This window comes from Panthera tigris, chromosome B2 (assembly GCF_018350195.1).
Source record: "Panthera tigris isolate Pti1 chromosome B2, P.tigris_Pti1_mat1.1, whole genome shotgun sequence".
In the NCBI taxonomy this organism is placed as follows: Eukaryota; Metazoa; Chordata; class Mammalia; order Carnivora; family Felidae; genus Panthera; species Panthera tigris.
Window position 1 is genome coordinate 56,521,086 of NC_056664.1, and position 13,461 is coordinate 56,534,546.

A 13,461-nucleotide genomic window follows, 5' to 3' on the forward strand; every position below is an offset into this window, starting at 1 on the left:
ATAAATGTATTAGGATGTTCACTGTAAACGTAAATAATCTTAAAATTGAAGAGATGTTATTTTCTTAAAATGTTTTTCGTGTGTGCCTTTATTTCACTGAAAGTACATGTAGAATATATTCCAACCATCAATTCCTAATAGGAACTACACCTGATTGTGTGTAGACATCTGTCTGGTTTATATTTGCTGCTCCTTATATTGACACAGTATTCTTGAGGTATCACAGCAAGTTTGATCATTTGTATGTATGTTTCTTTCTGTTAAACAGTATTGAAGGACCTCCAAATATGTTCTTGTTAATACACAAAAGGCTAGGAAGTATATAAGAAATGCTAAATGTTACAGCCAAACAACAATAACAATTTTTCTACCCTCCAAAAGGCACATTACTTCTCCTGTAAAAGAGCCTTCATGTATTATAAATTCCTTCCTGCATTACCCAAGTTACTCTATCATCATCTATACCCTTATCTGATTACCTAAATGTATAGGGTGGACACCAGTCAATACTCCTGGAAAAATGCAATGTCTAGTGAGCTTTATGATTTTAGAAACAAGATAAAAGCCTTATGACTCAAAGAAAGCAATCAAATGCATTTTTGTAGCCACAAGCATCATATTTACTTAAAGGATTGTGACTATAAAAGCAAATCTCTCTTACTGGAAGCCGGGACAAAAGCTGTCAGAGAACAGGGCAGTAAATAGCTCTGAAATTGTTTTCTCTGCTTCATTTCAAAAGCTTAGGGCCACCAACGTTTGACCTTTTACAAATGGAATGGTTTCCTGCAGGTCTTGGTTCTGCACTGAATGCTGATGGTGGTGTGGGCTTGATGTAGTCATCAAGAATGGTAAATATGCTCATCACTGGTGCATTCTTCTGCATCAAGAACATTTCTCATTCAGTGACATTTGCTGGTTTCCTCTAAGAAAAAAGTAGAGTGATTCTATTTTCCCCCCAAACATTTTCCCTCTAGTCTCTTGACGAAGCAGGGCAAGGAAAATTGTGTAATTGTCCAAAATGACTCCGTATAGCTTAGTCGAAGGAAAATAAAGTCAGGTTAAACAAGAAGGCATTTTACTGAGAACATCTGGAGTCAACCTGTTATCTTTTTTGTTTGGTAATGGAGAACATAAAAGTCTATTTGAGGATTATTGAGTTTTGCTGTGTTTTTGTAGATTGTATATTAATATTAATCTCATTGTCTGGTGTGAGGATATTTGCCTTAGTTTCCAATACACAGATATTGAAATATTAATGTAGGATAATCTGTGGGCAGTTTTTAAAGTGAACTATCCATGTAATATAATTATAATATTAGAAAGAAAACACTCTGAGTTACAAAATAAAGGTCTATATTATATCTCTTTATGCTTTCTAGTATATAATACCATATTTAGCTTCTATAATAATATTAAAGCATCCCATTACTAACTTCTGACTACCTATCGTGTTGTCAAACTGTTTTATTTTTGATACACATCTGAAAAGTAGTAGCTATTATTCCCTTATTTTTATAGTTAAAAAACCTTGGATCATATGAAATACACAATTGCTCAGGAAAAAGGAAATGGTTAGTAAAGAAACTAGAGACCAGATTGGAGCCTGGGTCTTTCTGAATCCAAATCTCACACCAGGAATGTGTGTATGTACATCCTGACAATAAAAGACATATTCTTGGATTCTAGTTATCTGTTTTGAAATAAGAAATTAATTAGAGAAGAATTATCTTCACAAGTTAGGATCCCTCTGATCAAAGCCTTGGGCATATTTCAGAGGATACTTTAATACTTAACAAGTATTAGCAATGTGCTAAGCTTCATGTTAAATGCTTTGCATCCATTATCTCATCCACAACCCTCAACTATGAGGAAGAAATGATTATAATTGGAAATTTGTAGAAAGGGGAATTGATGATTAAAGAATATCTTTATTCTCTATTTTTCTCAATATCTATTCTTTGCATTTTTCTGGCCTGTTCTGCACACTGAGAATCTGACCCCTAAGTATTTCTTTTCATGGGCTCCGTGGCCTTTTGTCTCCTGGTTGGGTTTGGAAGGTGGAAGAACGAGGGTAAGAGAAGAGATCAGGAGATTGACTCACCTTGCTAAGGTTCTGGCAGGAACTGACTTTCTTCATGACCATAGTTCAAGTTAGTGGTCCCACTTCTGTGTCTCCAGCTGTCTCTGTAACATGGTTACACCTTTCCCCCTCCTTTCCTTTTCAGGCCCCAGGTGGAAACAGTTTCCTGCTGTTGCTAGTTCTGGCTTTTCATTACTCTCCATTACTTCCTGAATCCTGCACACCCTTGTTATGTTCCCTTCAATTACACACTTTGAAGTATGCCAATTGTTGACTGTGGGACCAGGGCTGACATAAAAAGGTTAAGTAAATTGCCTTAGGGTTACTTGATTAGGATTTGGCAGAGTCAAGAGTTCAACTCGGGGTTTTTTTGATGCCAACACCATTAACCATTCTATCATTCTGCCTCACAGATTAATCACCGCAGGGAAGAGAATGAATTGTGTCTCAACTCCTAAGGATATTGGCTTTTTTTTTTCCCCAGGATCTACCCTTTATCTGGAAAAAGTGCCCCTGATAGTGAAGATACTGCCTTCAGGGAACCTGATCACAGATCATCAAAAGCCGTTCACATCCTGAAGATCTGACCAAGCAAAATGCCTTGAACACTTAGAGAAAACGTTTCAAAGCTAAAAGGTAGCCGTATTACACTTGGAGTTGTTAGAGGGATTACTGTTACGAACTTCTCCTGCTGGCCATACAACAAATTCAGAAGGTCTGTGCAATCAAATCTCAGCCTCAGATACTGTCCTATTTATTTTTTTCTTAACATTTATTCATATATGAGAGAAAGAGAAAGAGAGCGAGTGGGGGAGGGTCAGAAAGAGAGGGAGACACAGAATCCGAGGTAGCCTCCAAACTCTGAGCTGTCAGCCCAGTGCCTGATATGGGGCTCAAACTCATGAACCATGAGATCATGACCTAAGCCGAAGTCAGACACTTAAGTGACTGAGCCACCCAGGCACTTCTCAGATACTGTCCTATTAATTCATCAAGCTCTATACCACAAAACTTTAGTCATTATTTGTCTCTTCAAAAAATATGTATTAAATTACTATTATAGGCTAGGCATTGAGCTAAGTGGATGATGTATAAAAATGAGTAAGACAAGGTTTCTACCTACAAAGAAAAATAACAGAATAGATATGCAAATGCATAGTCCAGAAGTCTAATAAGGAGTTACAGTTTCTATGATTGAAGTGTGGGTTGCTGTGGAAGAACAAGATGATTTCTTCACTCTTACCCTTTTCCCTGGTGTCACCCAACAGTGTCACCCAGGCAGACACTACTTTTCTCCTAATGCCTAAAATTCATGACCCAAACCCTATGCTATAAAACTTAAGTTGGCCACATCAGCTGGGGATTCCTATGGATTAATGAGCACACATAACATGCTAAACTGCTCTTCAACAAACCCTCAGCCCTTTCACATTTCAATACCTTTTAAAATGATGACTAGATTTGGGTCAGAGTCTACACAGTATTTGTTTAGACAATATTTTAAATAATAAATACCCAATCTGAAGTTTAGTCAGATATAAACCAAGGACAAGGGTTTTATATGATTTTATATGATTTTACTTTCTTTGAAGAAGAGTTGGAAAGAGTTCAGAACAATACTTCTGCTTTGCCTTCCATTGTCCCCTCTCTTCCTATCTCCACTTTTCTGCCCGTCTTCTCATAACTTTCTATCTTCTTTTCCTTGCCTCTCTGCTCTTCCCAAGTCATCTTTCTTTCCCTCTCATCTTCCTTTCCCTTCTCTTCCTCTCTCAGTCAACCATCATATATTGGGTTATTTCATGTAGAATTCAACAATGGATAAAATTGATGGATAAAAGTTCGATTAATAATCATGAAACACCTCCCACAAAATGCTGATCAATTGAAAGGGAAAAAATAGTCAAAATGTGGTGGGGGGCAAAAAATAACCTGGCAGATACCAGCATGACAAGGTGAACAAGATTAACGCCCCTAGTGACTGCATGATAACGGGAACCAAACAGTGCATGAAGTTTATAGCATCATTAGTAATACTAGTAATTAGTAATACTAATTAGCATCAATAGTAATATTATTTCTGAGACTTTATGAAATGAGTTTGGTCATGAGAAACCAACTAACAGGTACAGGTGGAGGGTCATGCAGCCTCATCCAGAATATAAGAGTTGTACTCTTTAAAGCTCTCCTGCATTGGAAAGGAGAAAAAAAAAAAAAAAAAAAAAAAAAAAAAGAGGTTAGAGTGGGAGAGAGCCAAAGCATAAGAGACTGTTAAAAACTGAGAACAAACTGAGGGTTGATGGGGGGTGGGAGGGAGGGGAGGGTGGGTGATGGGTATTGAGGAGGGCACCTTTTGGGATGAGCACTGGGTGTTGTATGGAAACCAATTTGACAATAAATTTCATATATTAAAAAATAATAATAAATAAAAAAAATAATAAACTCAAAAAATAAAATAAAATAAAATGAAGCTCTCCTGCACAGAAAAGACAGGAAAAGAAGGAGAAACTGTTTCAGATTTAAAACTCTAATGTACACAAACAACTGGATCAGATTCTGGGCAAGAAATTAAAGGGAAACATTGTTGGTGCAGTTGGAAAATTTTACATGAGTTCTGTGTATGGAAATGGTTGTGATGTATCAATGATGAATTCCTGATTTGTAGGACGTATGCTGATTATGTCAAAGAGGTTCACATTGTGGTGAAATAGATACTACAGTGTTTGTGGTGAAGGGACATTATGTATGCAAGTTGCTTTCAAGAGATTCAAAAAAAGACTAATAATAATGTGTATGGAGGTATGTGGGTGTATGTGTATGTTTGTTTGGAAGGGTAGCAGGCAAATCCTATACATTTCTAACAAATTCCCTATCTTGAGGAAAATTGGAGTTCTATATACTGTTCTAGCAACTTTTCTATAAGTTTCAAAGAATTTCAATATAAATTATCTTGAAAAATACTCCTGGGCTCAGCTTCCATATCCAGACAGGTAGGAATAACAGAGACCAAACTTGCACTCTAAAATACACAACTAAAAAACCAGATAAATTATATTAAATAATAAATTTTAGACATTGGGCAACAAGCATCAGTTATAACTGTTGAGCTCTGAGAAAGGAAGAAACACAAAATGAGAATTCTCCATATTTGGTGAAAGCTGTAATTTACAAATCCAAAAAGCACAATAAACCTTGAACATATGATAATCAAGTTGCTTGATACGAATGATAAAGAAAAAAATGTAAAGCAACCAGAATTTGGGGGGCGGGGGGGGGAACCATATTACATATTGAGGGAAAAAAGAAAGAATGACAATAGATTCTTATTTAAAAGCAAAAAAAAAAAAAAAATCCAAAAGATGGAAGAATAAAATACGTATCTCTAAAGTACTGAAAGACAAAAACCATAAACTATAATTCTATATCCAGCAAAAATATGTTTTAAAAACAAAGGTGATATAAAGTCTTTCAAACATACAGAAGCTGAAAGTATTCTTCATCAGAATCTGTTATTCAAGAAATATTCTCAAAATTCTTCAGGTAAAATCAAAATGATGTCAGCTGGATATCTGGATCTGCACAATGGAATTGTTGCTGGGAGAGCTGAAGAGACCCATTGACCCTGGGACCTTGACCTAGCCCATCCTGAAGGAGTCACCAAAAGTTCTTGGTCTTGTCTTAACAAAGAATTCAAGGACAATTAATGCAGCACAGCAGATGAATGATGCAAGCAGGGAAGTTTATTAAAGTGAAAGATATTCTCTAAAGATATGAGAGCAGGGGAGAGAGAGAGAGAGAGAGAGAGGAAGAGAGAGGAAGATGTGTGCCATAGGGGACTGGGTTTCTATCTTTCACTGACACTTGTTAAGTAAAAAGTGAAATATTTATTACTTGGGGTGCAAAGCAGAGTTTTGTGCTTTTTCTTCCTAATTTGGCCAGGGGGCTCCTGTCATGGCATCTGCCATCTTGGGCCTGTCTGGCTTCTTGTGGAAGCCTGCCTGGACGGTCTCTGACTTCCTGATAGCTGCCCATGACTTCCACATGTTCCTATTAGAACCTAACTCCATGTTCCTATTAGAACCTAACTGCCTATGCTAACAGAATAAAAAGCACCAAAAATGGTAAATATATGAGCAAATATAAAGTTAATTTTTAATATTTTTAAATACCCCAAATGGTAATTAACTGTTTAAAATGAAGCAAAATAAAAAGTTTTGAAGCTAATAAGTCAAAAAAGCAGATAAATAGAACCATAAAATATACTAACTCCAAAAGAAGGCAGAAAATGAAGAAAAGGAAAACAATAGATGAGAGAAACAGAAAATAAATAACATGGTAGTTTTAAATTCACTGATACCAATAAACACATTAAATATAAATTAACTACATACCTGATTAAAAGACAGTTGTCAGATAAGATTTTTTAAAAAAGCAAAACAGGACTTAACTGTGATACCTAAATTGACTGTAACTAAACAACATTAACTACCAACTTGGTGAATACAGAGCTGATTGGGAAATAACTCAAAATTTCCAGTTATTAACATTTCACTGCAAGGATTTTTAAAAATAGATGTGGGGGGGGGGAGGGCGCACATTCCTAAGGAAAAGATACCAAACCTAAAAGGATGATTTGAATGGAGTCCTTCCATTTCATTTATTTTATTATCTATCAAAATCCTACTCTTCTTCAAGATGCACTTCAATTAATATAATTCCATGAAAAGTTTTTAGTCAGGAGTGGGGAACAGAATTCAGTTCCTGTGTCTTTGGTCTCTGTAGCTGCACCAAAAACCTGCCTTCTAAAATTTTATAGTTTATATCTTTCTGGCAGGGAGTGGGAAGGTTGCTTTAAATTTCTTCCAAAAACTGTCTTACTTTTCATAAGAAGCTAGTCGGTTTCTGGTGCTTATTACCATAGTACTTGGAACTACAGTGTATTGCTTGCCTACTGTGAATGCTCTAATTTGGACTGTAAATATTCATTTGGTAGGATATTTGTCTTTCACAATTATTGAAGCAACTATTTCATTTAGAAATGAGTAAAATCAAAGAATTTATTGAATAGAGAGCAGAAAGATAAACTATGTGGTTTTCCAAAAAGTCAGTTTAAAAATACATAAACCACAAATACTATGTGTGTGTGCATGCATAAAAATGTGTGTGTGTGTATGTAAATTTCCATAGGTCTCTGTTGTGAAATACCAGTCTCTACTGATAGAAGAAGACCTTAGTTTAGGCACTTCATATAGAAGTTGCTCAGTTCCAATTTTAGCTCTTTTTTTTGTTGTTGTTCTTATTAAATATCGACTTCCCATCCTCTTCTGGGCACCATGCCAATTCACACCTACTCATTTGCTCCTGGGATTTGAGTAGACAGGTCAACTGCCAAGAAACACATTTAGCTTTGTTGTCTGTAATTACTACAAGTTAAGAATTTAAAGTCACCTTAGAGTTATATTTTAACTTATCATTTTTATGGTTCCAATAATTTCTATTCCTACCATCAGTGCAAAATCTGTAGAAATTTGAGGAATTAGAGATTTATACTCAAGTCTTTAGTATTTGCCTTTAAAATCACCTGCCACTGTAGCATATTAATACAGTGTCTCTCTACCACAGCCCTAATGGATGCGGTGATACAGAATTCCCTACTTTCAGTATGGAAAAACGAAGTTCTGGGATGGTTACTGCTTTAAAAAGTTGACCTACAGCTATTTTCCTTATCATATGAAGGAATGACCAAATAAATAGTCCTATATATAGCAGTAGCTCTGTGTAAAATAATCCAGTCTCCCTCCTGATTTTATTTTTTAAATTCTCTATATTTTAATTCCAGTTATATGTGTAATTTACATTATTGAATTACAATAAACAAAAGGAAGTGTGTTTTTAAGAATGTAATAAATGACATCATATTTAATTCAGAGCACTCTCTTGGGATGCCTGGGTGATTCAGTCAGTTAAGCATTGAACTTCAGCTCAGGTCATGATCTCACGGTTCATGAGTTTGAGCCCTGCATCGGGCTCCGCACTGGTGGTGCAGATTCAGCTTGGGATTCTGTTTCTCTTCCTCTCTCTCTGCCCCTTCCCCACTTGTGCTCTCTCTTTCAAAATAAATATATAAGCTTAAAAAAAAAGCTCTCTCTCTCTCTTCCCAGCTTTGGTTAGTCTGGGGAATTAGTCAGGGGCATGCAGTTCTCTCTTTTGCACTATGTTTAACTTTCTATATTTCCTATGCTTACCTTCTACGGTTAAAACTGTGAGAAGTCTGAGGGAGAAAATATCTCGTGTGTGACTTTCCCTGGCAATGTTGCTACCTTTTCATTGTTGATATTCACCACTGTTGTAGCTCATTGTCTGTGATTTAGGGGCATGTGAAAGACCTGCAGACCCTGCTGATGAAGGAATCAACCTCAAGCAGATTCCCTTGGTATTGATGAGCCTCTGGAGGCTTCTGGAGGCTTCCTCCTCTGGAGGAATTCTATCTTCCTGCTGCCCTCTGTGGGCAATCTTCAGCTGCTTACCTCTGATTTACACATCTTGACTCCCAGTCCAGTCCAAGGCTCTAGTCTAAGGCCCATAGAAATAGGCAGGATCCACCTTCTGCACTGCTTCAGAACTGGAAAGTCAGTGAATTATTCTTTTCCATTCTCTGCCTGGTCATATCATGAGGTATCTCTGTCCCATACTAACCTTCCCCCTGCCTCCAGTAACACTGAGTAGGTCAATAAATTCAGTAAACAAACACATGCCCACTCAGGAATAGCATGCCAGTCTTTGGTTTGTGCAGAAATTTTTCTTTGTTAGCTTTAAGGAAGGGGAAACCAATCAAGTACCATTTCCCTCATCTTTTATAATAATCTCTTCTTGCTCCTACCACTCCATGCTTTTATCTCTTAAAAGAAAGTAGACAAATAGTTCAGCCTCTCTTACTACTGAAGTGAGCATGATAATTTCATGCCAAGAACTGTGCCATTTTTGAAATTGTCCCTGTAGACTCTGTGAATTTTCTCACTGGAATCCATTTCTATAGTAATTCCTGCAACAGTTAGTAATCGCTTGGAGCAGAAAATGATCCCAATCATTATTTCCCACCATGCTGCCACCTAAGGCAAGAGAATTGCAAGAACTCATATAATAACACTGAAACAAGAAGAGGGATATCATCTGACACACCTTGATGTGTGGATAAGGACTAGAAGAGGTTTTCTGGGGATGAAAGTGACTCCTTAGCAGAGTTTTGAAGGATGGATAGGCATTGTAGGGCTCAGAAAGGAGAAAGCTAGAGATGTGAGAATGAGCAAATGAGAGGAATGAGAATCAGTAGAGCCAGTGCAAAGAGCTGCAAGCAGTTCACTGCATCTGTAGAGAATATTAGTGTTTTGTAAGCAACAAGATTCGATACATGTTTGAAAGCACATGCATTTATTGTGAGGCAAGAAGTAATGAGCTTATAAACAGGTCAGGGAGGTCCCTCTAAATCATTTGTTAAGATTTTTGTTTCAATCAGATTTTAGAATCAAGTAAAGTGGTCTTCCTTTTTAATTGAGGACACAAATTTGGATCAATGAAAGCTTTTACTTTAAGAGATCAAGTAATTTGTATTTAGGAGATTAAGCCACTATTTATTGATAGTTTTTAGATTCTTAGATGAAAAACTCACATCTTCAAATTTTTCATACATTCTTTGTAGGTTTATTGTTAGAGTTACCTAGTGTATGTTTCTCTCAACCACTAAAGCTAAACTTTCTATAAAGAAAAATCCAACCACTTATAGAGATGTCTTGGGATTTTCTCAGTATATAAAGTGAGAGCTTCCAATCCCAGTAAACCTTAAAGTCAAAAGCCCTATGATACAATTAAATATGGAAAATAAGCTAATCCCTGGAATCACAAGAGGGATCCTGGATGCTACAAAATAACTACCCCCACTCCTTAATAAGAACTAACTACCACAAAAGCACTATCTAAAAACTCCGGTAGTCTTTACTTAGCCCCAAAATGTTATGTAGCTTGTTCTGTGCTATAGTTTTCTTTTTGTATTAGGGCCAACATCTGAAAATGCTGAAGGCAGGAGTACACAAATATAGTCAATTTCAGAAGATCCTCAAAATTCTCTGAAATCAATACAATAAAAGTAGCCAACTGCTAAATGAGCAAGATTGAAATGCTCTGTGATTTCCTACATTATTAGTCTTAAACTTAAGGTCAACTTCACTCTTTCTAAAATTAGCCAAAATAAAATTTTTACACCTCAAAATGCAGATATGTAGAGTTAGAAAGCAGACAGTTTTGTATTGTTATGGCATTCTTCGCAAAGTTTTATTTGGCCAAAGACCATGTGATGGTTAATTTTATATGTCCACTTGACTGGCCATGGGATGCCCAAATATTTGGTCAAACAATGTTCTGCAGATGTCTGTGGAGGTGTTGTGGGACGAGGCTAACATTTCAACCAGTAGACTGAGTAAATAAAGCAAATCACCTTCCCTGATGTGGGTTGGCCTCATCTAATCAGTCGAAAGCCTGAGTAGGACAAACAGGCTGACCATCCCACAAGTAAGGTGGTGTTCCTCCTGCCTTCCTGCTCAAGCAGAGACATCGCTTTTTATTTTCTGCCTTCAGACTGAAACTGAAGCATTCGCTTTTCTTAAGTCGCAAGCCTGCCAATTTTTAAACTGGACTTGCAGTATTGGTTTTCCTGGGCCTCCAGCTTTCTGACTGCAGATCTTAAGATTTCTTAGCCTTGGTCTGAATGCTCCTAAGTAAATATTATTTTTTTTATTAAAAAGAGATTTCTTAATCTCCATAATCATATGAGCCAATTCCTTATAATATAACACACACACACACACACACACACACACACACAGATTCTTTGCTCTGTTTCTCTGGAAGAAAACCTTAATACAGACCATAAAGAATATATATATTAAGTTCAATTAGAAAACATTAAGACCCTGACTTTTTTAAAAAGGCTATTGGAAACCTGAAATCTGTGATAACTCTGTAATGTACTGTTCTCAGAGGGAATTTGATAGCACAAGAGTTATTGTTTGAAAGCTATATAAAGGGCAAACATGACATATTACCCACAGTAGTTAAAATTTATAACAAAACATCCTGACAAAAGGAGATAAACAGCAATATATATTACATATCAAATTAGTCAAGAAAGTAGTGAAGTTGGTTTCTGAGGCTGTATTTCCTTGAAGAAGGGTGTCAGTACCTGATTTAGTCATATTTGGCAGTGTCAACAACACATACAATGCTGTCTAGGTTGGCATCGGGGAAAAATGATTGATCTGAAAGTAAGCAGAGGTTTTTACTTTAGTTAATATTTTAGTTATATTCTTAACTCAGTCTCTTACCTAGCTATTTGCAGTGTGTCGCATCATATTCCTCAAACAGGATTTGAAATCATAAATATTTTCAAGAATAAAATATTAAACTCTCAAACTGAACCAGATAATGATCTTAATAACATAATGAGTATCTGAGTTAAAAAAAAAAACTAATAAGTTATTGGGGCAGAGAATGAAAAACTGTTCCCTGTGAATGCTTTGTCTGAGAAACAGAGAATGGACCTTCACTGTATGCAGTATAGGTAGAGTATATGTGCTGAGTGCTCCAAAAGAAAGGCAGTTAGGGGGCGCCTGGGTGGCTCAGTCAGTTCAGCATCCAGCTCTTGATTTGGGCTCAGGTCATGACCCCAGGGTTGTGGGATCAAGCCCCATGTCAGGCATGGTGCTGAGCGTGATGCTTGCTTAAGATTCTCTCTCTCTCTCTCTCTCTCTCTCTCTCTCTCTCTCTCTCTCTCCGTGTGTGTGTCCCTCTCCACTCCCCCAACTCTTACTCTCTCTCTAAAAAAAAAAAAAAAAGGAGAAACGAAGAAAAAGAATGGCAGTCATTATACCCACCTGAGTGAGCCACTCCACATGCTTGAACTAACAGTAGCATGATTGGTATTCTTTTCTGCCTTACATAAAAATTTCATCAGCTTTTCATTAATTATGTGGTTATTATTCATTTTCCTTTAGTCACTTCGAGTTAATTTAAGCTACCTTGCAGGGGTAAAAATAGATAATATTTTAATATTTTAGTTTCACTATTTGGTTTTTTGAGCTCACAATTATTCTCTGGGATGAAATAATTCATCTTTATAAAATCTTATTTCCCTCAAATGTCATAATATTAAAAAAAAAATGAAGTGTGCCTTATAGCTTTAAGGATTAGGCAGTCTTTTTTTTCACAAATGTAGTTTTTAATGGTGTTTTTAAAGTCAATTTGCCTTCATGGTTTCTTTGTGAAGGCTAGTCCAAACATCTTTATGTCACACATAACTTGTGCTCCTTTGCATAAATTATGTTTATCATTCAACTTATTATGTATTTATTATTCCACATCATAGAAATTCTTCTTACTGTTTATTATTTATTTATTTATTTATTATTCCGCATTATGGAAATTCTTGGTTCCATAACACTTCACCTGTTTCTACAATTCACAGGTATTTTCTTTAAACAAATATAAACATAGTAATTATTTGCATAAAGCCCTCTTTGAAATTACAATTGTAATAATTGGGAAAAAAATGTTAGATTTATGGTGGATTCTACTCCGATTCATGACCTCATTAGATTTTTTTTTATTTTATGAAAAAAAAGTCATAAGGAATCCCAACCCTCTTGCAATTATTTTACAGGAATTATATTTACTTAATATTTTTCCTATAATTAAAAAAGTAACTCCTTATATGTTTGTGTTTGCCTACCATATATTCAGTGATATACTCCAAAATTGTCTTTTTAAATTTTATCTATGACATTTTATCATGTAGCTTTTAGTATTTATTGTCTTAATTTTTAATATTTTCTTTAATATGTCCTTTATGGATTGATAACTTAGACATTAATACTTATGCAAAGACATAAATTCTAGCTTTAATTTATTCAAAAACCAATATTGATTCAATGTTAAATTCTATTTTATCAGTTATTTTGCTCCATATATTATATTGGCATCACGGACAATAACTTTAAGATAGTAAATTATATGAAAGGAATTTGAACATTTGAAAAAGAACAGCATTTTACCAAATATTTTTAGAGCACATATATGATAGATATAAAGTGTTGCAACCTTTTAATTGAGGTTATGTTCTTAGAAATTGAATAAACACTCATTTCCACTCACTTGACAGATGTCAGAAGTGTTACTTCAAAGAACAAATTGAAATACTAAAAGAGCAATGCCAAAATTGAAGTTACAACATTTTTTTCTGCCCAAATGACCCAACAGTACAATTGGGAAACGTGGATATTAGACAGGGAAGCCTCCAGCAACTCTCAGAAGAAATGTGTACAAAGCGAGAGGAGAAA